General features: G+C 53.6%; 1 pseudogene; it reads right to left on the reverse strand.

Moving 5' to 3' along the window:
* Positions 1-13,041: 13,041 nt before the first annotated feature.
* LOC140752704 (uncharacterized) lies at positions 13,042-14,736 on the reverse strand (annotated as a pseudogene).
* Positions 14,737-23,317: the final 8,581 nt, after the last annotated feature.

The following is a 23,317-nucleotide window of genomic DNA, read 5'->3' on the forward strand; positions in this document are numbered from 1 at the left end:
CGATTATGACACCTCAAACTTTTTATGAGGTGCTGTACCCTTTTTATGCCACTGCATGGAGTCTTGTTTAGACTCATTTTCATAATGGTGAACCCAAGTTTCATCTCCAGTAACAATTCGATTCAGCACAATATCCTTGTCTTCTCCACAGAGGTCCAAAAACGCACGGGAACATTCAACGCGCTGTTGTTTTTGAGGCGACGTGAGCATTCTCGGCACCCACCGCGCGCTGACCTTAATCATGCCAAGATGGTCATGCAGAAATTTAAAAATGGTTGTGTCCGATACTCCAACCATTTCTGCAAGCTGTTCCTTCTTTAGCCGAGCATCTTCCAGTACTAATTTTTCGACTTTCGCCATCGTTTCCGAAGTGGTCACCTCAACAGACCGTCTTGGTCGTGGGTCGTCTTCAAGTGAATCCCTGCCTAGCTTAAAAAGGTTGTTCCACTTGTAAACCATCGTTTTTTCAGGGCAAGAGTTCGCGTAAACCAATGACATCTTTTCCATTATGATTTGCACAGACTTTCCTTGCTTGGTAAGGAACTTTATAACGACGCGATGCTCGATTTTCTCCATACCTCAAATTTTCTTCCGGATTGAGTTGTTTAATTGTCGATAGTTTTAAAAGTAATGATGCAATTGTGATAAAACTTTATATTTATACTACTTATGAGTCACTTAACACGTACCGCCCTTAACGAGCCCGCTATCCTCCCACCAACCCCGCCATTCCGCGGACTAAAAAACGCACCCTCGTATGTTCCTCTGTACATCAACTTCAAACTTGGATATCGAATTCCCCACGAGGACGCCGATACTCGTGACATCTTACCGAAGCAAGACGTCGCCCTTTCGTTTCCTTTCGTCGACCCGGTAGGCAAGGCCACACGGATCCTCGTTTCCGGTCTCAGCCACATCCCTCATAAACTGTTGTTCAGTTTCAGTCATCCGTCGTCTATATATACTGCACGCCTCATGGAAGTCCTTCCGGGCCTTCTCTTCCACAGCCCCCCCCCCCCCCCCCCGTTTCCGGGTCTGCTGCCATTTCCGTCGTCGATTGTACTGTATTTTCCGCAGGCGGTCCAGTTCACTCGTCCACCATTCATAGCCCGTCTCCCTGTCGCGCTCTCGTCTCGGGCCTAGGCACTCACACGCTGTCTTATCTATAATATCCGTAAAGTCCTTACATACCTCGGAGGCAGGTTTGCTCCAGTTAAGCCGTCCCACACGTTCGTGGATGCCCGAGCGGAAACGGTCCCAGTCCACACCGCGCACCCGGAACCGCCTCAGCGCTCCCGCAGACTCCGCCGGTGGAGGTGTGGTGTCGGCGCCTATAGTGTAGGTTATGAGTCTGTGGTCGCTGCTACTGGCCTCCTCGTGTACAGTCCAGTTGCTGGTGTTGATCCCACGGTCGAGGCCGTCACATCGATATTAGACTCCCCGCCACTGTCACCACAGAAGGTCGACGGCTGGTTCGGCGAATTGTGTACAATTAGACCACGCGCAGCGATGAAATCTTCCATTCTGGACCTTCTGTGGCTGGCTTCTGGTCCGCGTCCGATCGTTTGTTCCGACCTACAAAACCAGAGGGGGGAGTGGGCGTTCGTGTCCACTCCAATGAGGACCTTCTGTCCTCGCAGTTGGTCCAGTAGCAGCTCCAGGGGTCCCAGGTGTACGTCGATGTCGTCTCTGTATTGAAAGTACGCCGACACCAAATAGAGTCGGGCATTGGGGATGAAAAATCCCGCTTTCCCCGTGCGTAGGTGTTTTATTATATAGTGCGTGTCGTAAGGCTCCTGCACCAGCACAATGTCCAATTTGTGTTCTGCGGCCACCGCGGGTAATTCCTTGGTGGCCGCCGCGGAGCCTGCCAGGTTTATTTGGCCTACCCGGAGCTTATCCATACTTGGTTATCTCAACGCTCCGGGCCTCCGCGTACTGACGTGCAGGGCACTCCTTCGCCATTGTCTTGTGGCCGCCTGCCTCTTTGCGCCCGAACTTCTTGCAGGTGGCGCAGCAGGTCGTCGTCCCGCTGCACTCCTGCCCGCGATGGCCAGTCTCGCCGCATCTGCTGCACGTCGGCTGAGCGGCCTTGCAGTATTTTTCAGGGTGGCCGAACTGCTGGCACTTATTGCAGCAGGTGACCGCCACGTAGTCACAGACGTCTGCCACCTGCCATCCGATGTATACCACCTCCTCGCTTAGGAGGAAGTGGCGGAGGCCAGGGGAGCACTGGAGAACGTACGTAGCGGTTCTGCCCGTCGGTCTTCCCTTCTTGAAGGCCACCTTCATTTCATTCTTCACCCGCTCAGCCGTCCACTCCTGGTGCCCTCTGCGGTTGGCCTGCTCGGCGATGGACTGACCGATATCCTCGCTCTTTGTGTCGTTCTCTCGATTCCGGAGCGCGACGTACGGCTGCCTACGGGCTGGCTCCGTAACGCGGAGCGTCTTTGGCGCGGCCTCCTTTAGTTTGCGGGCGTCCTCTGCCGTGGAGGTTCTGACCACGACGCCAGCATTCCCAACCTTCCTAACCTGCTGCACTTCGATGCCCAGCTGTTTCGGGTCCACGGCAGTCTTAAGCTCAGCTTTGGTTTCTTCCGCAGTCTTTAATTTTTCTACCTCCGCTTCCGCGGGGTAGAAAGCCACTACGGCCGTGCCACTGCTCGGGATCGGGACTGGTGCTGCGCCCTTGCTGAGCTTCAGCGCGCGCGCATAGTCGGGCTTCGCTTGCACTGCTGGCGCCGGGGTCTGCTGCTGCTTGCCGTTGCCTAGTGCCCGCTGGTGCAACAGCTCCTTTTGCGTCGCTGCAAGGTCCGCCTCTACGAGGGCCTTTTCAGTGTCCGCCAGCCTCAGCTCCAGCACGCCGACAACTCCTAGAATGTCCTGGCCGTGGCTGCTAATGGCCTGTTTATCGGCCATATTCAACTTATTTGTGGCCGATGCCACGGACATGATGCCCTTGACAGCAGCGTGCACCATCTCCAACAGCTGGACCTTTGTTTTCGAGGCCAAGCCGTCGTTCCCCGCTTGCTCCCCTGCTTGTTGATCATCTTGCGGTCCGCGCGACGTAGACGGCTCAGACCTACGGTCGACGTCCCATAACCCACTCAGCGGCGGCGCCTCTTCTCGCCCCGTGCCCCTGACAAGCCTTCTCCGTGTTGGCTCCGGGATGTCCTCAGGGGAGGTAAGCGGTCTCTTCCCAGCTCCCTGGGCTGAGTCCCCCAACTCCACCAGGCCGATGCCTTCCGGCACGCTTACCGATTGCGGCGGGGTCCGCATCAGCGACAGCCGCGGCGTGAACGCCTGCGACTCAAGTTGCTGCAGGAACTCCCTTTCTTTCTCAATCTTATCTAAACTTCGCCTCCGCCACTCATCGACCAGCTCAGCACTGAGCTGGCGACGCTCCATTGTCCCTTTACTGTCTGTATGGTCTGTATAAAGTACTTATAACTATACTACACTACACTACACTACTAATACTACACCAAAATAAGATCCAAAAAGAGAATAAAATTATAAGTTCATAAAAATTTTTATTCTACCAAATAAAATAGAATAAAGGTAAATTAACAAACAAAGTCAAAAAATACACTAAAACAAAAATGTCTAAAAACTTAAGTGTCTGTAGACAAGACAGTCTTGTCTGTCGTGTGCGGCAACACTAGCGCGCGTCGGGCGTGTGCTGTCCCCGAGCGCAGTGACAGATGACAACTGCCAAGTGGCGGCTGTCACTGACAGCGTCACCGACCACGTGCGCCCACGTGCTAACCTAATTACTATTTAATTAACCTAAACTAAACTATAAATTGTCCACTTATTTAATAATTAAACTAATGTAACCTATTCTAAATTTAAACTAACACAATAAAAGTCATAACTAGCGAGTTCGTGTATACAACGTTCTAAAAATAACAATAAAAGAGTACCTCAGGGTCTCGGGGGTAGAAAACCTCACCCTTGGGGGATGATGCCACCACTCCGTGTACACCACACTACACACACAATGTTTCACAGCAGTTTAATAGTCACAGCACAACAACACGCGATAATAAGCGGGATAAAAATCTCGGAGCGCACGAAACACGTCCGCACAGTGCGACGACCGGCGACCGAGTAGATAGGGACACTCACCCACCACCTTCCCATGGCCCTCTCAACCTTCCGGTTATACGGGCCGAAACAACGGGAGAACACGCCGATGTATGAATACACGGCGTGTCTTATCTCCCTACAAAGCTCGTATCGAGCCGCTCATTCTGAGCTGGTCCCAGCGCCGCTCACCCGTCTTGGGATGGACGCCACTCCACAGCCTCGGACGCCGGCCGCGCGTGCCCTGTCTTCGCGTTCCCGCCCCTGCCTGTCTTTGTGCCAGCTTCGGGCGAAACTGCGCAGTCTACGGAAGTTAGTCGCCGTAGTAAACTGGTCCCGCCTCGCCGCGAGTCAGTCCATTCAGCATTCGTTCTCTATACTCGTCATACAGGGGGCACTCCCAGAGCACATGATGCAGATCTTCATCAGCCAGCCCGCAGTAACATTCGCTCACCTGACTCAGCCTCATATCGTACAGTCTCTTCCGAAAACATCCATGCCCACTCAGGATCTGCGAGGTTTCATAGTCCGGCTCGACCCAGCTTGCGCTGAGACGGGCCGCCACGTCCGGGAAGAATCGATAAGTGGTCCTTCCTTTCTCCTCACTTTCCCACCGCCGCTGCCACTGGGCAACGACATCCGCCGTGATTGCCTCTCGCTGTTCCCGAGTGTCCTCTTCGGCCGCGGACTTACGCACCTCATCCAGTCGGCCCGCGCGGCTCACCTCGAGGTCGGCCGGCAGCACGCCCGCCAGGACCGGCAGCGCCGCTGTGCTGGTAGAGCGGTACGCCTTGGTGAGCAGGACTAACGCCGAGCGCTGGGTTCTCAACAACGCACCCCTGACCACATACTGGGTCACGCGCTCATGCCATATGGCCGCCGCGTATGTCACGGTGGCCACGTATGTGCCTCTGTACATTAGCTTCAAACTAGGGTATCGAATTCCCCACGAGGACGCCGATACTCGTGACATCTTACCGAAGCAAGACGTCGCCCTTTCCCCAATCGATACCGCGTGCTTGGCGAATGATAAAGACGAGTCCAACACCACACCCAGCAGTGTGGCCGAGTCCACGCTCCTGACCGAGGCGCCGTCCATGCGGATGGTAGGCGGACGTTTAAACTTGCCCCGGATGGTGATGTGGGCGGACTTGGTGGGCGAGAACGCTAGGCGATTCCTGGCCCCCCAGTCCCTGACGAGATCCAGAGCAGCGGAGGCCTTCGCCTCGATGCTAGCCCTGGAGTCCGCCTCGATCAGGATCGAGACGTCGTCGGCGTACGCCACAAAGCTGGAGCCCGAAGGAATTGGCAGACTCAGCAAGTCGTCAACAAGCACGTTCCAGAGCGCGGGACCCAGCACCGAGCCCTGTGGGCATCCCATCGTTGAGGCCTTCCACATCACCTGGTTTCCCACAAACAGGCCTATCCGACGGTCGGTAAAGTAGTCCGCCAACATCCGATAGATGTTCGGCGGACAACCCCCTCTCTTGGATTTCAGCAGTATCATGGGCCACCATGCGTTGTCGAAGGCGCCCGATATGTCCAGCATGATCAGCTCGACGTACTTGTTGGTTGATGTCCTGGCCACCTGCAGGATACGCTGTAGGGCGGTCACTGTGGACCGACCCCGAGTGAAGCCGTGCTGGCAGTCGGAGAGTCCAGTGGTAATCTCTGGTGCCGTCTTCAGGAGAACGCGTTCTAAAATCTTGCCAAGGATCGGTAGCAGCGTTATTGGCCGGTAAGCCTTGGGGTCATGCAGCGGTTTGTCGTTTCCCTTTGGCAGCACCAGCAGCCTTCCGTCTTTCCATACCTGGGGGAAAGTCCCCTCAGTCACGCACTTACGCATCAGTTCGGTCACTTCCGAGCTCGCAGCCTTCCACGTTTCTTTTATGATTTTCGCGGTCAGGCCGTCGATTCCCGGAGCAGTGTTGGGCAAGTCCCTGACTATGTCCTGCACGGCCCGCACCGTCGGCGGGGCCGCGTCGCGGCCGGAGGGCAGACACGCCGCGAGAATCCGCACTTGCCGGTGGTAGCCGGTATCCGTCTCTGGCCGGTCGTCCGGACAGAGGGCGTACACCAGGCTGTGCATAGCTTCCTCGGTGTTTCCGGGGAAGCCCTCCGCGTATCTGACCCCGGACACGACGTTTCCCGTCCGTTTCCGTCCCATAGGCCCCCTAGCGGCGGTACTTCCTCCCTAGCGGCGCTCCTTACCAAGCGTCGGCGAGCCGGTTCCGGGATGTCCTCCGGTGACGGTAAGGGCCGCTTGCTCGAGCCCGACGGTGCCGGCTGGTCCAGCATCTCAATCGATTCCTGAGCCCGGACCTGGCTGAATGAGTGCGGCGGGGTCCGAGCCAGGGATTGACGCGGCATGAACGCCTCTGCGCCACGCTCCAGCTGCCGCAGGAATTCGCGCTCCTGCTCAATCTTCTCCTCGCTGCGGCGTCGGAATTCCTCCACCAGCTCTGGAGTGAGCTGGCGGTACTCCATCCCCTAGTCTAAACTACTCTTTGGCAATAAAATAAAATGTCCAAAAATAATAAAATAAAATAAAAGTCAAAGAGAAATTAAATGAATACTGATAATGATGCACAAAATAAACAAAAGAGTCAAAGAAAAACAAAGTCAAAAATACACTTAGACAAAAATGTCTAAAAACTAAATTGTCTATAGACAAAACAGTCTTGTCTGTCGTGTGCGGCAACACTAGCGCGCGTCGGGCGTGTGCTGTCACCCGAGCGCAGTGACAGATGACAACTGCCAAGTGGCGGCTGTCACTGACAGCGTCACCGACCACGTGCGCCCACGTGCTAACCTAATAACTATTTGTTAACCTAAAATAAACTATCAATTGTCCACTTATTTAATAATTAAACTAAATTTAACCTATTCTAAGTCTAAACTAACACAATAAAAGTCATAACTAGAGAGTTCGTGTATACAACGTTCTAAAAATAACAATAAAAATGTACCTCAGGGTCTCGGGGGTGTAAAACCTCACCCTTGGGGGATGATGCCACCACTCCGTGTACACCACACTACACACACAATGTTTCACAACAGTTTAATAGTCACAGCACAACAACACGCGATAACAAGCGGGATAAAAAACTCGGAGCGCACAAAACACGTCCGCACAGTGCGACGACCGGCGACCGAGTAGTAGATAGGGACAGTGGGAATCTCGTTAATCCATTCATGCGCGTCACTAATTAGATGACTAGGCATTTGGCTATTTATGCAGCGCTCCCCGCTATTAGTAACAACAATTCTAATCATTACAGATAACGAGGCGACTGTCCCCATCAGGTATCGTCGCTAGCTACATTTGGCCTGTTGGTGTATCCGTGGCTCCACAGATATTGTGTGGGGACCGAATGCAGCTGTATTGCGTTCGAAGCGGAACCACAAGGGCCAGACCTGAGCCCAGCGAGTCCACAGGACTCCGTTCGCTCAGCCCCGAACTTCATCCGACCACATGGTCGTCATCCGGTTAAAGCGTGACCAGTTCATGTGCGAGCCTTTTAAAACCAGAACGCTAATCCGTTCATACACGGGCTCCTTCAACCCCAGGAGACTCTTCATTTCCCGGTAGGATCCGAGGCTCCAAACGCCTCTCCAGGAGACGGTGCAGGAAGTCACTTCGACGCGGTCCTTGGTGAGTCCTAGTCTATCAGCGACCTTCTCGACTAGCTCACCGTGCCCCCCGTATTTAGAACGTTTGGCCCGGTGCGCATCGTCCAGCGGCCGCTGACCCGAGACCACCTGCACGTCGACAATGACCCCCGCCCCCCCGCCCCGAGAGGCGATTATGTCGGGCTTCCGGACGCCGACAGCGGTTTCGATCCGAGGCTCCTGCTCAACGGACCATCCTGCCCTACCCAATTCTTCGCTGAGATACTTAGCGACACAGTCATGGCGTAATATACGGCCGCCGTGCGTTCTATGGCATTGTTGGATGGTGTGCGCCGTCGTCTCCCTAACCATGCAGCCAGCACGGCAGTTCAACTCCGACTCACGCCCCGTCCTACGACCCCTTGTGTTTCGCACCCTAGAAGGTAATGCGTTAATGTGGGTCTGAACGCACTGGATGAAATCGCGGCCGTTTAGGTCCCCCATTGGCTTTGTTATCCATTTATTGGATGCTGGGACTTTCGTCGACTCTCTGAGCTCAAATCCGTCGACTGATTGATGTAAATTGTCTCGCCAATACTGCGCCACCGTCCTCTCACCGGTCCTCGGGGCATCGGCAGAGAATTTCCGGAGCTGCCTCCCGGCCCACTTCAACTTCTGACGTATCTTATCAGATTTGGACGCGGCTCTGGCCACTGACCATCGCGACGAGTCCAGCTTCCCGAACCTACGTACAATTAGGTCCGGAACGCATGTCCTCAACGACGGGATCGCCAATCCACCGTCCCTGGTCGAAGCATGAAAGTAGCCGATCGACACATCCTTCGGAAGCCTCAGCCACTGTCGCACGGAGTGCCGGATTTGCACATCGAGCATCCTGAGCCTATCATCCGAGATGTTGCCCAGCACCAGGCCGTGCAAGAACCTCGGAATGAGGTAAGTTCGGAGAACCTCTAATCGCTGTTGCGGCTTTAGGGGGGCCTTCTTGATGTTTTCGAGGGCCTTTTTTACGTCCTGCTCGATAGTGACGGAGCCAGCAGATGTCATCTCTACTCCCAGATAGCGCCAGTGTTCCTCGCTTTCCACCTGCCTAAGCCAACGACGGCCGAGCTTGAAGCTCCTCGTCGTGACGTAGTGCGGCTTCTTGCGTTTCCCATCCGGCACCATCGAGAGCACGGAGGTCTTCTCCCGGTTGAGCTGGAGTCCCATCATCTCCCCCGTCCTCGCCACGGCGTCGATCGCCTCCTGCATCCCCACCTTCGAGGTCACTAGGTCGTCAGCATAGGCCAGAGCCGAGACTCGCTCCCCTTCCAGCCTATATCCAACTTCCTTCGGCAGTGATGCCAGAACGACGTCGAGCGCCAAGTTGAAGAGCAAGGGGGACAACGGATCCCCTTGACGGACCCCTCTGCCTACCACTAGAGGCTCGCTGCGGTCGTTACCCACGGCTAAGGTGGTCTGTGCCGTGTCGTACAAACGCGCGATATAATCGCAGAAGGCCCCAGGCAGGCCCTTCTCCCTCAGGACGCTGACAAGCGCCGCATGCGACACTGTGTCGAACGCCTTCGCGAAGTCGAGCACTGCGATGTGACACTCCCGCAATTTCTTCCTGCAGTCCCCCAGCACAGCGTCCAGCACAGCCGAATTCTCGAGTGTGCCGTCGGCGCGAACGAATCCGCGCTGTCGTGCATCCGGGGGGCAACAAGCCTCCAGCCTTCGCGCCAGGAGAGCATGCATATGCCGAAGTGGTACCGACGCGATGGAAATCGGACGGTAGTCACCCGGCCCAGCCGGCTCATCCCTTTTCGGCACAAAGACCGTTCGGCATTGCCGCAGTGGCAAAGGAATCTCGCCTTTACTCATCCAGGAGTTGAATATTTCCGCCTGAGTTTTTGCTGGAACTGTACGCCAGTCCTCCGGACGTATACCGTCCGGCCCTGGCGCCGATCTCAGGTCGATCTTGGCCTCCTTCACCTCCTCTTCCGAGAAGGGAGACCACAGCTTCGTCATCGCCAGACGATCCAGTGTACCCCCGTGCTGCCCGTCGCGCCTTACGGCCCTCAGGGCTTCCGGTGTGGGCCCCGAGGCGTCCGACACCTTCTCTAGAATCGGTCGCCAAAAGGCTTCCAACTCGTCGAGTCGGTGCCGGACACCCCGACACTGTCCATCCAGGACTTCAGCTGCTGCGCGACCCGGATACTTCCGGAACAGCTCCTGCACCCTGGCGTACTCCATTCTCCTCCTCCGTTTGGATGTCATCTTGACTTCCGTGTCCTTTCGTGTAAAACCAAGGGCTTTCCGCCTTCTAGACGTCACGGATCCCCGCGTCATCCGCTCTGTCGCCCTCGCAAGGAGGTCTTCGACTACGGAAACACAGGTAGACCGAACATCTAGCCGCTGGTCAGCTACTAGCAGCGCATCTTCGGGGCCGCTCATTGGCCGGACTTCGGCAACCACCTCTTCCGGAGGTCCCACAGCTACATCTTCATCGACCTGCTCCGTTCTATTTCTCTCTGGTGTGGGAGGTGAACCCATAAGGAGTTTAGCGACCATCTCTTTGTATTTCTCCTTCCTCCTCACACCTTTAATAGCCTCCAAAGTGCGTCCCAAATTGGGCAAGGCTTTTGTTAGGTCAATGTTGATGTTGCCGGATCCCTCCCGAGTGAGGCGGGCCTCAGTGCTCGCCAAGAGCTCCAGCTCCTCGTCGCGCCACCTTCGCTTCACCTGCGGAGGCGCGGATTTTGCGTTAGCCATTACAGGGTGGGCACGTCGAACGTGAACTCCCAACCCCGTCTTAGTGGCGAAGGATCGCCCACATCCGTCACATCCATAACCGGACGACATCCCAGGGCCATCAGAGACCCCGGGCTGAACGCCCGGAAGAGAATTGGCAACCCGTCCCGGCTCCTGTGGAAGACCGAGAGATTGCCTTATTACTTTAAGACTTTTGGGTGCAATTTCTCATACCTCCTTGCGGCGGGCAGCAAACCCACCGCTGAGGTTCGCCCTCTGCTTTCATTACGCCCCATCCGAAGATAGCAAATAGGCTTGGTATCGTAAACGATACCCTACAGGGCTACTCAAGGACCTCCCCCTGAGTTTCACCTAGGTCACGTCCCAGATCGTAAGGACGCTGCACACCACAAGGGGACCTAGGGACAAGCCTGATTGCGTTCGCCGCAGCAGACCACTCAGATCCGCCACCGCGACCGCAACGGAAACGTGCAATCTCCACAAGAGGAAGCATCCTGGAGAACTAAAATAGCGCTTTCAGAAGCAACCCCCCCCCCCCCTTGTTAGCTTTGGCAGCGGCGCCGCGTGCAGGCCAAGGGTAGGAGTTGAGCCCAGCTCAACGAAGGCTCCATTGACAGTTTTTGGTCGAGTGTTTGGCAACAATTTCTCACTCTTTTATGTCAGAGAACGAATTGTTCGTGTCTTGTCCAGCTACCAGAAACTGTGAGCAACTGATCGTGCTCCGACCGTTAGGCCCGGCCACAAGGACCGTTAAGAGAGTCATAGTTACTCCCGCCGTTTACCCGCGCTTGCTTGAATTTCTTCACGTTGACATTCAGACCGACAGCTCCCGACCTTCCTAACCTGCTGCACTTCGATGCCCAGCTGCTTCGGATCCACGGCAGTCTTAAGCTCAGCTTTGGTTTCTTCGGCAGTCCTTAATTTTTCTACCTCCGCTTCCGCGGGGTAGAATGCCACTACGGCCGTGCCACTGCTCGGGATCAGGACTGGTGCTGCGCCCTTGCTGAGCTTCAGCGCGCGCGCATGGTCAGGCTTCGCTTGCACTGCTGGCGCCGTGGTCTGCTGCTGCTGGCCGTTACGTAGTGCCCGCTGATGCAACAGCTCTTTTTGGGTCGCTGCAAGGTCCGCCTCTACGAGGGCCTTTTCAGTATCCGCCAGCCTGAGCTCCAGCACGCCGATAACTCCTAGTATGTCCTGGCCGTGGCTGCTAATGGCCTGTTTATCGGCCATATTCAATTTATTTGTAGCCGATGCTACGGACATGATGCCCTTGACAGCAGCGTGCACCATCTCCACCAGCTGGACCTTGGTTTTCGAGGCCAAGCTGTCGTTCCCCGCTTGCTCCCCTGCTTGTTGTTGTTCCTGCGGTCCGCGCGACGTCGACGCCTCAGACCTACGGTCGACGTCCCATAACCCACTCAGCGGCGGCGCCTCTTCTCGCCCCGTGCCCCTGACAAGCCTTTTTCGAGTCGGCTCCGGGATGTCCTCAGAGGAGGTGAAGGGTCTCTTCCCGGTTCCCTGGGCTGAGTCCCCCAACTCCACCAGGCCGATGCCTTCCGGCACGCTCACCGACTGCGGCGGGGTCCGCATCAGCGACAGCCGCGGCGTAAACGCCTGCGACTCGAGCTGCTGCAGGAACTCCCTTTCCTTCTCTATTTTATCCAGACTTCTCCTCCGCCACTCATCGACCAGCTCAGCACTGAGCTGGCGACGCTCCATTGTCGACGCTTCACTGTCTATGTGGCCTATATAAAGTACCTATAACTAAACTACACTACACTACTAATACTACACCAAAATAAGATCCAAAAAAGAGAATAAAATAATAAGTTCATAAAATTTTATTCTACGGAATAAAATAGAAGAAAGCAAATAAACAAACAAAGTCAAAAAATACACTGAAGCAAAAATGTCTAAAAACTAAATTGTCTATAGACAGAACAGTCTTGCCTGTCGTGTGCGGCAACACTAGCGCGCGTCGGGCGTGTGCCGAGCGCGCAGCGAGCGAGCACGAGCGCAGTGACAGATGACAGCTGCCAAGTGGCGGCTGTCACTGACAGCGTCACCGACCACGTGCGCCCACGTGCTAACCTAATTACTATTTATTTACCTAAAATAAACTGTAAATTGACCACTTATTTAATAAATCAACTAATGTAACCTGTTCTAAATCTAAACTAACACAATAAAAGTCATAAATAGCGAGTTCGTGTATACAAAGTTCTAAAAATAACAATAAAAGAGTACCTCAGGGTCTCGGGGGTTGAAAACCTCACCCTTGGGGGATGATGCCACCACTCCGTGTACACCACACTACACACACAATGTTTTATAGCACAATAATAGTCACAAGATAGTAATATTCGTAAAGACACGCGGGGTAATCACTCGGAGCGCACGAAACACGTCCGCACAGTGCGACGACCGGCGACCGAGTAGATAGGTACAGTGGGAATCTATTATGGCTATTTATGCAGCGCTCCCCGCTATTAGTAACAACAGTTATAATCATTACGGATAACGAGGCGACTGTCCCCATCAGGTAACGTCGCTAGCTACATTTGGCCTGTTGGTGTAGGCGTGGCTCCACATATGTTGTGTGGGGACCGAATGCAGCTGTATAGCGTTCGAAGCGGAACCACAAGGGCCAGACCTGAGCCCAGCGAGTCCACAGGACTCCGTTCGCTCAGCCCCGAATTTCATCCGACCACATGGTCGTCATCCGGTTAAAGCGTGACCAGTTCATGTGCGAGCCTTTTAAAGCGAGAACGCTAATCCGCTCATACACGGGCTCCTTCAGCCCCAGGAGACTTCATTTCCCGGTAGGATCCGAGGCTCCAAACGCCTCTCCAGGAGACGGTGCAGGAAGTCACCTCGACGCGGTCCTTGGTGAGTCCTAGTCTATCGGCGACCTTCTCGACTAGCTCACCGTGCCCCCCGTATTTAGAACGTTTGGCCCGGTGCGCATCGTCAAGCGGCCGCTGACCCGAGACCACCTGCACGTCGACAATGACCCCCGCCTCGCCGCCCCGAGAGGCGATTATGTCGGGCTTCCGGACGCCGACAGTGGTTTCGATCCGAGGCTCCTGCTCAACGGACCATCCTGCCCTACCCAATTCTTCGCTGAGATACTTAGCGACACAGTCATGGCGTAATATACGGCCGCCGTGCGTTCTATGGCATTGTTGGATGGTATGCGCCGTCGTCTCCCTAACCATGCAGCCAGCACGGCAGTTCAACTCCGACTCACGTCCCGTCCTACGACCCCTTGTGTTTCGCACCCTAGAGGGTAGTGCGTTAATGTGGGTCTGAACGCACTGAATGTAATCGCGGCCGTTTAGGTCCCCCATTGGCTTTGTTATCCATTTATTGGATGCTGGGACTTTCGACGACTCTCTGAGCTCAAATCCGTCGACTGACTGGTGTAAATTGTCTCGCCAATACTGCGCCACTGTCCTCTCACTGGTCCTCGGGGCATCGGCAGAGAATTTCCGGAGCTGCCTCACGGCCCACTAGTGCGGCTTCTTGCGTTTCCCATTTGGCACCATCGAGAGCACAGAGGTCTTTTCCCTGTTGAGTTGGAGTCCCATCATCTCCCCCGTCCTCGCCACAGCGTCGATCGCCTCCTGCATCCCCACCTTCTGCCGACTGCTGCATGGCCATTATCTTTTTAGTGGCCGCAAGCTCAGCTTCCACGAGCGCCTTCTCCGCGTCGGCCAGCCTGAGTTCCAGTACGCCAATGACAGCTAGGATGTCCTGGCCATGCCCGCTGATACTTTGCTTGTCAGCCATGTTTAGTTTGTTCGAGCCCGATGCCACGGTCATGATTCCCTTGACCGCCAGGTGCACGGAGTTCAGTAGCTCCTCCTTAGACTCGCCGAAAATGGGGTCCTTTTCCTGGTCCCTCGCTGGCTGCACGCTGCTGCTAGGGCCATGGTCCCATAGTCCCCCTAGCGGCGGTACCTCCTCCCTAGCGGCGCTCCTCACCAGGCGTCGGCGAGCCGGTTCCGGGATGTCCTCCGGTGACGGTAAGGGCCGCTTGCTCGAGCCCGACGGTGCCGGCTGATCCAGCATCTCAATGGATTCCTGAGCCCGGACCTGGCTGAATGAGTGCGGCGGGGTCCGAGCCAAGGATTGACGCGGCATGAACGCCTCTGCGCCACGCTCCAGCTGCCGCAGGAATTCGCGCTCCTGCTCAATCTTCTCCTCGCTGCGGCGTCGGAATTCCTCCACCAGCTCTGGAGTGAGCTGGCGGTACTCCATCCCCTAGTCTAAACTACTCTATGGCAATAAAATGTCCAAAAATAATAAAATAAAATAAAAGTCAAAGAGAAATTAAATAAAAAACTGATATTGATGCACAAAATAAACAAAAGAGTCAAAGAAAAACAAAGTCAAAAATACACTGAAACAAAAATGTCTAAAAACTAAATTGTCTATAGACAGAACAGTCTTGCCTGTCGTGTGCGGCAACACTAGCGCGCGTCCGGCGTCTGCTGTCACCCGAGCGCAGTGACAGATGACAGCTGCCAAGTGGCGGCTGTCACTGACAGCGTCACCGACCACGTGCGCCCACGTGCTAAACTAACAACTATTTATTAACCTATTCTAAACCTAAACTAACACAGCAATAGTTATAATAAATAAGGAGTTCCTGTATACTAGTTCTTAAAAATAATAAAAGAGTACCTCAGGAGGGTCTCGGGGGTTGAAAACCTCACCCTTGGGGGATGATGCCACCACTCCGTGTACACCACACTACGCACACAATGTTTCACAGCACATTAATAGTCATAACACAATAATATACGCAATAACAAGCGGGGTGATAACTCGGAGCGCACGAAACACGTCCGCACAGTGCGACGCCCGGCGACCGAGTAGTGACAAGTCGAGGACATACAATACGATATGGGTCGTCCTATGCTGCGGCGTGACTTCGTCGCGTGGCGCGGGGTTTACGGGCCTCGAGGAATCCCTCTTTACCCGGGCAATCTCCTCAGTGGATACACTGCCCACCGGTGTTGTAATACCTCGTTTACACTCAGCCGCTTCCCCTGCTACTCGCGCTGCCGGAAATATTGCCGCGGCAGCGTCGACGCGAGTGAGTGTCGTTTACACTCAACCCTCACACTTCTTTACCGGGCTTCTCGCAACCATGGCTGACGTTGAGGTTGTTGCGGCGACAGCTGTATGTCTGCTTAGTGTAATGAATTATTTAAATGTTTTAAAAAGAAATCTAAAAAAAAGACGCTATCGCCAAAGAAGATGGTGGATGAAAAAAATTCATCAGAATCGAACGACGTAAGTACTTACTATAACTTCCTATAAGTGCATACACTTCGACGATATGAATGATGATCTTACCTACCTATATTTTTGTTACAGAAACAGCATGAATACTTTTTTTATGGAGTTGACTTCCGAAGATGGTGGCGAGTTTTCTAACTTTTGCAGAATGTCATCTTCTGATTTTGAATTCTTGTTACATAAAATTGGACCTATGATTGAAAAACAGCAAACCAGACTGCGAATGCCCATACCAGCAAAGATACGTTTGGCATTAACATTACGATATTTAGCAACGGGGGATAGTTATAAAAGTCTCCACTACTTATTCAAGGTTTCTACACCAGCCATTTCGCAAATTATTCCTGAAGTATGCCAAGCTATCAACTCTGTTCTCAAGGACCAAATTAAGGTGAGTAATACAAGTATTTTAAAATTATGTTTTATTATATCAAATTATACAAATGATAAGTATTATCAAAACTACTCTGCGCAGGACATCACTAATAAAATGAAACAATGTAAACAAAAAAAATAATAGGATTCAATTCTGGCTAGCATCCCAGTAGGCTCTTTCAATCACATTAATTTGGTTTTGTGGTGTAACACTTCTTTCCGGGAATCTGGACAGTACTCTTGGTGGCAAGACATATTGTGTTGATGAAGTTTGTAGCATCACATGGCGTGGAGAAGCTGAAATGTCATTAATTTCCTGGCTCATTTCTGGGATACTGACCTCTACTGGTGTGTCAGACTGTACCGTTGGTTGGATATAAACACGTTGAGATTGTTGAATCGGTGGGTTTGATGTGATTTGGTAATCTGAATACTGTGATTGCGATGATGTTACCGATGAACGATTTGAGAAGACACTTGATGGTCGATCAACTTGATGGTCGATGGTTGGATAAGGATTTTGCAAAAGTAACCCATCTATTTGGTACATAATTCTTCCCCGCATTGACTCGGGATATTTTCGTAATCTTTTAGCTAAGAGTTTCGCATAAAGATCACACTCGTCTTCATTCTTTTCATTTGTATGAGTACTTTTATCTTTTAACACTTGGTTCAAAGTGTCTAAAGTCTGAGATATTTTATTTTGAGCCTCATCTATGTTTAGGCTTGGTCTTTTTTTGCCTTTTTTTGGCCTATTATATACTGGTGTCGATGATGGGTCTGCCTGTGATGGCGAAGGAACTGACTGTGACGGCGAACTGATTTGCTGGTATGATGGTGGTGATTGAAGTAGCGGTTCGACATCTAGAGATTGTGCCTCATGTTCAGTTTGATAATTCTGAAAATTTAAATAAATATATTTTGGCCAAGACAGTGTAGTAACCGAGTAGCTGTTCACACACGTTTTGAAATATGCACAGTCAGTTCAGTTCTATTGTAATTCGGACGTATGGATCGTAAAAAGATAATTACAAAATGTACAAAGTTACTCATTCCACTATTAGTAGAAGTATTAAATGAACTTTTGGAAAAGGAGCAACGCCGCATTTGGACAAGGCCATGGATGTTGAGAAGATCTACTTTTGGCGCTACAAACACTGTTTTTAATGAATTAGAGGTAGAAGATCCAGCTGAATTCAGAATGCTTTTAAGAATGGATGTACAACATTTTGACACATTGTTAGAAAATATTACTCCATTGATACAAAGGGCAGATACAGTCATGAGGGAAGCTATAACTGCAAAGACTAACCTAGTCGCGCCTTACGGCCCTCAGGGCTTCCGGTGTGTGCCCCGAGGCGTCCGACACCTTCTCTAGAATCGGTCGCCAAAAGGCTTCCAACTCGTCGAGTCGGTGCCGGACACCCCGACACTGTCCATCCAGGACTTCAGCTGCTGCGCGACCCGGATACTTCCGAAACAGCTCCTGCACCCTGGCGTACTCCATTCTCCTCCTCCGTTTGGATGTCATCTTGACTTCCGTGTCCTTTCGTGTAAAACCAAGGGCTTTCCGCCTTCTAGACGTCACGGATCCCCGCGTCATCCGCTCTTTCGCCCTCGCAAGGAGGTCTTCGACTACGGAAACACAGGTAGACCGAACATCTAGCCGCTGGTCAGCTACTAGCAGCGCATCTTCGGGGCCGCTCATTGGCCGGACTTCGGCAACCACCTCTTCCGGAGGTCCCTCAGCTACATCTTCATCGACCTGCTCCGTGTTATTGCTTTCTGGTGTGGGAGGTGAACCCATAAGGAGTTTTGTGACCATTTCTTTATATTTCTCCTTCCTCCTCACACCTTTGATAGCCTCGAAAGTGCGTCCCAGATTGGGCAAGGCTTTTGCTAGGTCAATGTTGATGTTGCCGGATCCCTCCCGAGTGAGGCGGGCCTCAGTGCTCGCCAAGAGCTCCAGCTCCTCGTCGCGCCACCTTCGCTTCACCTGCGGAGGCGCGGATTTTGCGTTAGCCATTACAGGGTGGGCACGTCGGACGTGAACTCCCAACCCCGTCTTAGTGGCGAAGGATCGCCCACATCCGTCACATCCATAACCGGACGACATCCCAGGGCCATCAGAGACCCCGGGCTGAACGCCCGGAAGAGAATTGGCCACCCGTCCCGGCTCCTGTGGAAGACCGAGAGATCGCCTTATTTCCTTTAGTCGATTCGGTGCAATTTCTCATCCCTCGTTGCGGCGGGCAGCAAACCCACCGCTGAGGTTCGCCCTCTGCTTTCATTACGCCCCATCCGAAGATAGCAAATAGGCTTGGTATCGTAAACGATACCCTACGGGGCTACTCAAGGACCTCCCCCTGAGTTTCACCTAGGTCACGTCCCAGATCGTAAGGACGCTGCACACCACAAGGGGACCTAGGGACAAGCCTGATTGCGTTCGCCGCAGCAGACCACTCAGATCCGCCACCGCGACCGCAACGGAAACGTGCAATCTCCACAAGAGGAAGCATCCTGGAGAACTAAAATAGCGCTTTCAGATGCAACCCCCCCCCCCCCCCCTTGTTAGCTTTGGCAGCGGCGCCGCGTGCAGGCCAAGGGTAGGAGTTGAGCCCAGCTCAACGAAAGCTCCATTGATAGTTTTTGGTCGAGTGTTTGGCAACAATTTCTCACTCTTTTATGCCAGAGAACGAATTGTTCGTGTCTTGTCCAGCTACCAGAAACTGTGAGCAACTGATCGTGCTCCGACCGTTAGGCCCGGCCACAAGGCGCGAGCAGCCTATTTATGCAGCGCTACTCGCTATTAGTGACAACAAGTCTAATCATCACGGATAACGAGGTGACTGTCCCCATCAGGTATCGTCGCTAGCTACATTTGGCCTGTTGGTGTAGGCGTGGCTCCACATATGTTGTGTGGGGACCGAATGCAGCTGTATAGCGTTCGAAGCGGAACCACAAGGGCCAGACCTGAGCCCAGCGAGTCCACAGGACTCCGTACGCTCAGCCCCGAACTTCATCCGACCACATGGTCGTCATCCGGTTAAAGCGTGACCAGTTAATGTGCGAGCCTTTTAACACGAGAACGCTAATCCGCTCATACACGGGCTTCTTCAGCCCCTTCACTCTTTATTTCCCGGTAGGATCCGAGGCTCCAAACGCCTCTCCAGAAGACGGTGCAGGAAGTCACCTCGATGCGGTCCTTGGTGAGTCCTAGTCTATCGGCGACCTTCTCGACTAGCTTACCGTGCCCCCCGTATTTAGAACGTTTGGCCCGGTGCGCATCGTCAAGCGGCCGCTGACCCGAGACCACCTGCACGTCAACAATGACCCCCGCCTCGCCGCCCCGAGAGGCGATTATGTCGGGCTTCCGGACGCCGACAGCGGTTTCGATCCGAGGCTCTTGCTCAACGGACCATCCTGCCCTACCCAATTCCTCCTAACACAGTTATGTTATATTCTGTGGCATTGTTGGATGGTGTGCGCCGTCGTCTCCCTAACCATGCAACCAGCACGGCAGTTCAACTCCGACTCACGTCCCGTCCTACGACCCCTTGTGTTTCGCACCCTAGAGGGTAGTGCGTTAATGTGGGTCAGAACGCACTGGATGTAATCGCCGCCGTTTAGGTGCCCCATTGGCTTGGTTATCCATTTATTGGATGCTGGGACTTTCGTCGACTCTCTGAGCTCAAATCCGTCGACTGATTGGTGTAAAGTGTCTCGCCAATACTGCGCCACCGTCCTCTCACCGGTCCTCGAGGCATCGGCAGAGAATTTCCGGAGCTGCCTCACGGCCCACTTCAACTTCTGACGTATCTTGTCAGATTTGGACGCGGCTCTAGCCACTGGCCATCGCGACGAGTCCAGCTTCCCGAACCTACGTACAATTAGGTCCGGAACGCATGTCCTCAACGACGGGATCGCCAAGCCACCGTCTCTGGTCGAAGCATGAAAGTAGCCGATTGGCACATCCTTCGGAAGCCTCAGCCACTGTCACACGGAGTGCCGGATCTGCACATCGAGCATTCTGAGCCTGAGGACAACCTCTAGTCGCTGTTGCGGTTTAAGGGGGGCCTTCTTGATGTTTTCGAGGGCCTGTTTTACGTCATGCTCAATTGTGACTGATCCAGAAGATGACATCTCTACTCCCAAATAGCGCCAGTGTTCCTCGCTTTCCACCTGCCTAAGCCAACGACGGCCGAGCTTGAAGCTCCTCGTCGTGACGTAGTGCGGCTTCTTGCGTTTTCCATCCGGCACCATCGAGAGCACGGAGGTCTTCTCCCGGTTGAGTTGGAGTCCCATCATCTCCCCCGTCCTCGCCACAGCGTCGATCGCCTCCTGCATCCCCACCTTCGAGCCTGCAAGCAGGACTAGGTCGTCAGCATAGGCCAGAGCCGAGACTCGCTCCCCTTCCAGCCTATAACCAACTTCCTTCGGCAGTGATGCCAGAACGACGTCGAGCGCCAAGTTGAAGAGCAAGGGGGACAACGGATCCCCTTGACGGACCCCTCTGCCTACCACTACAGGCTCGCTGCGGTCGTTACCCACGGCTAAGGTGGTCTGTGCGGTGTCGTACAAACGCGCGATATAATCGCATAAGGCCCCAGGCAGGCCCTTCTCCCTCAGGACGCAGCAAAGCGCCGCATGCGACACTGTGTCGAACGCCTTCGCGAAGTCGAGCACTGTGATGTGACACTTCCGCAATTTCTTCCTGCAGTCCCCCAGCACAGCGTCCAGCACAGCCGAATACTCGAGTGTGCCGTCGGCGCGAACGAATCCGCGCTGTCGTGCATCCGGGGGGCAACAAGCCTCCAGCCTTCGCGCCAGGAGAGCATGCATATGCCGAAGTGGTACCGACGCGATGGAAATCGGACGGTAGTCACCCGGCCCAGCCGGCTCATCCCTTTTCGGCACAAAGACCGTTCGGCATTGCCGCAGTGGCAAAGGAATCTCGCCTTTACTCATCCAGGAGTTGAATATTTCCGCCTGAGTTTTTGCTGGAACTGTACGCCAGTCCTCCGGACGTATACCGTCCGGCCCTGGCGCCGATCTCAGGTCGATCTTGGCCTCCTTCACCTCCTCTTCCGAGAAGGGAGACCACAGCTTCGTCATCGCCAGACGATCCAGTGTACCCCCGTGCTGCCCGTCGCGCCTTACGGCCCTCAGGGCTTCCGGTGTGGGCCCCGAGGCGACCGACACCTTCTCTAGAATCGGTCGCCAAAAGGCTTCCAACTCGTCGAGTCGGTGCCGGACACCCCGACACTGTCCATCCAGGACTTCAGCTGCTGCGCGACCCGGATACTTCCGGAACAGCTCCTGCACCCTGGCGTACTCCATTCTCCTCCTCCGTTTGGATGTCATCTTGACTTCCGTGTCCTTTCGTGTAAAACCAAGGGCTTTCCGCCTTCTAGACGTCACGGATCCCCGCGTCATCCGCTCTGTCGCCCTCACAAGGAGGTCTTCGACTACGGAAACACAGGTAGACCGAACATCTAGCCGTTGGTCAGCTACTAGCAGCGCATCTTCGGGGCCGCTCATTGGCCGGACTTCGGCAACCACCTCTTCCGGAGGTCCCTCAGCTACATCTTCATCGACCTGCTCCGTTCTATTTCTTTCTGGTGTGGGAGGTGAACCCATAAGGAGTTTAGCGACCATCTCTTTGTATTTCTCCTTCCTCCTCACACCTTTAATGGCCTCAAAAGTGCGTCCCAAATTGGGCAAGGCTCTTGCTAGGTCAATGTTGATGTTGCCGGATCCCTCCCGAGTGAGGCGGGCCTCAGTGCTCGCCAAGAGCTCCAGCTCCTCGTCGCGCCACCTTCGCTTCACCTGCGGAGGCGCGGATTTTGCGTTAGCCATTACAGGGTGGGCACGTCGAACGTGAACTCCCAACCCCGTCTTAGTGGCGAAGGATCGCCCACATCCGTCACATCCATAACCGGACGACATCCCAGGGCCATCAGAGACCCCGGGCTGAACGCCCGGAAGAGAATTGGCCACCCGTCCCGGCTCCTGTGGAAGACCGAGACCGATAGCCTTGTTCCTTTAAGACTTTTAGGTGCAACAATTCTACCTCGGTGCGGCGGGCAGCAAACCCACCGCTGAGGTTCGCCCTCTGCTTTCATTACGCCCCATCCGAAGATAGCAAATAGGCTTGGTATCGTATACGTTACCCTACGGGGCTACTCAAGGACCTCCCCCTGAGTTTCACCTAGGTCACGTCCCAGATCGTAAGGACGCTGCACACCACAAGGGGACCTAGGGACAAGCCTGATTGCTTTCGCCGCAATCTCCACACGAGGAAGCATCCTGGAGAACTAATATAGCGCTTTCGGATGCAAACCTTGTTAGCTTTGGCAGCGACGCCGCGTGCAGGCCAAGGGTAGGAGTTGAGCACAGGTCAACGAATGCTCCATTGACAGTTTTTGGTCGAGTGTTTGGCAACAATTTCTCACTCTTTTATGCCAGAGAACGAATTGTTCGTGTCTTGTCCAGCTACCAGAAACTGTGAGCAACTGATCGTGCTCCGACCGTTAGGCCCGGCCACTAGGACCGTTAGAGAGTCATAGTTACTCCCGCCCTAAAAGGTAGGTGGGTATGCTAGGACCGCAAATGGCGCGAGCAACCTATTTATGCAGCATGCTACTCGCTATTAGTGACAACAGTTGTAATCATCACGGATATCGAGGCGACTGTCCCCATCAGGTATCGTCGCTAGCTACATTTGGCCTGTTGGTGTAGGCGTGGCTCCACAGATATGTTGTGTGGGGACCGAATGCAGCTGTATAGCGTTCGAAGCGGAACCACAAGCTACCAGAAACTGTGAGATTGAACCATATGAAACATAATTTCATACGCTTGTTGGTGTTTATGGTTCATAAGAACATAAACAAGTGGTATAATATTTATGTGTTTTTGTGTAGTGCCCAAATCTCCATGAATTGTGTATAATTGATGGAAGGGCTTTGTACAGATCCAGAACGTTCCATCCCCAAGGAATGATTTTAACTTTTTAGATAAAGTCGCGCAGATTCTGAGCAGTATGCTATTATACGGGTGTCGTTATCATTGTAGTTTGCTAAAATAATTTTTTATTGCGCAAATCGCGCATTGTCCTATCCAGTGCTTCCACAGACATCTTGTTTGACATGGTAGCATC

Source organism: Epargyreus clarus, unplaced genomic scaffold, assembly GCF_041222505.1.
Source record: "Epargyreus clarus isolate Ecla_fem2 unplaced genomic scaffold, WU_Ecla_fem_2.2 ptg000025l, whole genome shotgun sequence".
In the NCBI taxonomy this organism is placed as follows: Eukaryota; Metazoa; Arthropoda; class Insecta; order Lepidoptera; family Hesperiidae; genus Epargyreus; species Epargyreus clarus.